The following is a 2,395-nucleotide window of genomic DNA, read 5'->3' on the forward strand; positions in this document are numbered from 1 at the left end:
TGTTTCATGAATACCTTTCATTTCCAAGTTACTTTACACATTGCAAGCTACCTTACTTTTTTTTTTTTTCAATTTAATCTTATAAATTTATATCTTTGCAATAATCCTGGTAGGTAAGTAGGTGTTATTTCCATTTTAGAGATATCGAAACTAAGGTTCAGAGAAATTAAAAAACACCCAGAGTCATGGATTTATTTGTAATACAGTGAGATTCAAATCCTGGTTCTGTGACTATGATTCTAGGTCCTTCTTCTACCTTCTGCTAAATCTTTCTTCTAAAAATGCATTCCAATGGGGTTTTATACTCAAATTGCTGTTTATAAATGGAACTATGAGACCTTCCTAGGTGTACACGCCCACAGCCCATTTCATGGAAACCATGTCTTGGTTTACTACTTGGAGTAATTTGCATTATACTGGTTAAATGACTGTAGACCAAGTAATCTTCCACCACTTCCATCTCTCCCAAATTCTATTATTGTAAGTTTGTTTCTTTTAGGCTAGGGAGATGTTCAGGCCTTCAAGGATCCCCACTGAAATGCAAACATGCAGGTTTCTTCCAGTTTTGGGTGCTGTCTGTAACTTGGCTTAACTGCCTGTCTGCTGAGGACGAGGTAGTATGGACAAAGGTACTGGCAATCCCGAACTCACCACTTCTTGCCTCTGTGCCCAGCCACAGCTATAAGCCATCCAGAGAGTGGCACAGTGCAGGCCATTAGATGTGTAGTGGTAGAAGCCATAAGTGAAACTTGCCTATGTACTTCCTGGAGAATATATCAGGAATAGCTGTCTTTGACAACTATTCTACCAATGTTCTGGTTGATGGAAAACAAACGAATCTGGGCTATAGGCAAGAAGCTGGACAAGAAGATGATGATGGATTACTGCAAACAGATGTGTTCTTAATTTGCTCTTCCTTTGTGAATCCTGTATCATTTGCAAATATGTGGGCAAAGTGATATGCTGAAGTGTGACACCATTTTTCCAACACTCATAATCTCATGAAAATTAAATGTGATCTTAAGGATGATAAAGACATGACTGGGAAACTGAAGGAGAATAAATTGGCTCCCATCTCATAGCCAAAGCTTTAGCTACTGCTAAGGAGTAGGGTTGAGGGGGTGGGGCTGCAAGATAACATATGTAGACTGCTCAACTCTCACAGAGGGATCTCAAGACGATATTTGATGGAGCTATTAGAACGGTTCTCTGCCCACTACCTGTCAAGAAGAGGAAGAGAATGTGTTTGCTGTTTAATGATGAGCAAAACAGATAAAATTGACAGTGCTGTAATTAATTCATTAAAGAAAATTTAAAATGTTAAAACAGATGAAATCAAGAGTTAGGGATGGAACTGTTACAGAAGAATTCATTTACAACAGAATACTATGAAGTTGTAAAGACTGATGAAAGACTGATTTTCAAGAAGATGCAAATTATCTCTAAGAAGGCTGTCAGATCCATAAAGTGTGTTCCCACAAGCTGTGCACATACAGTCAAAGAACAGATAATTTCTAGGTTTATACAAAATAGTCCATGGCTTAAAAAAAAAAAAAAAAAAGCTTTCTAAATCATTTTACATAGCTAACCTAATTCTGATATGGAAACTCGAAAATAAATAACATAAAAGGAAAAAACTATCCACTTACCTCTTGCCAGGAATTGGAGCTGACTCAACCATAGGCAACAAAGACAAACACAACCACAGTTAAAGATCTTTACTTCTGTACTTCTCCCATCAAGCCCTGTCTTTCTCCCTTGCTGCATTATTTGCTCTTCAGGGACAGAGGGAGTGCCACTCATTCCTTGGTGTATGCCCTGGGTTGTAGAGTTCAGCAGATCCATCACAGAATCCAGATGCTCAACCTCATTTTCAACTTCTTAGCACCTCTCACACAAAACAGTATAAGATAGCAACCTGTTTGTCAATATTCATACTGTAAAAATTTAAGTAAGTGCAGCTTACTAAGACCTCAGAGAATTCTTTCAATATAAACTCAGGCTAAAGGGGACACTTGCCAAAGAGTAATGCTTAATTTGTGATTGAGAGAATATGTAATTATCCCTGGCACACTACACAGGTTGAGAAATCATTGCTTTTGCCCCACAAGAAAGACCTTTCTGAGTGCTTTGGGAACCATCCCTACTCTGGAAAAACATTACCGCAATTACATTTTTGTGCTTTTTGCCAAAGTTACACTTTCTAAGAGTTGGGCAGTGTTCTGGTTCTTAAAGCAATCAAACAAAAACCATTTAAATATATTTACCCTATATTTAAGTGGTAAAGTGATAAGCTACCTCTTAGATTATCAAGCAGCCTTCTCTAATAGCATATTTTCAGTTATTCATTATTTTTTCCTTCCACATGGTATCAACACTCTATGAGCAAAAAATT

At 37.5% G+C, this 2,395-nt stretch overlaps 1 pseudogene; it reads left to right on the plus strand.

The window, feature by feature from the left end:
• Nucleotides 1–755: 755 nt before the first annotated feature.
• Nucleotides 756–1,276, plus strand: LOC111739866 (annotated as a pseudogene).
• Nucleotides 1,277–2,395: the final 1,119 nt, after the last annotated feature.

Source organism: Pteropus vampyrus, unplaced genomic scaffold (assembly GCF_000151845.1).
Source record: "Pteropus vampyrus isolate Shadow unplaced genomic scaffold, Pvam_2.0 Scaffold55, whole genome shotgun sequence".
In the NCBI taxonomy this organism is placed as follows: domain Eukaryota; kingdom Metazoa; phylum Chordata; class Mammalia; order Chiroptera; family Pteropodidae; genus Pteropus; species Pteropus vampyrus.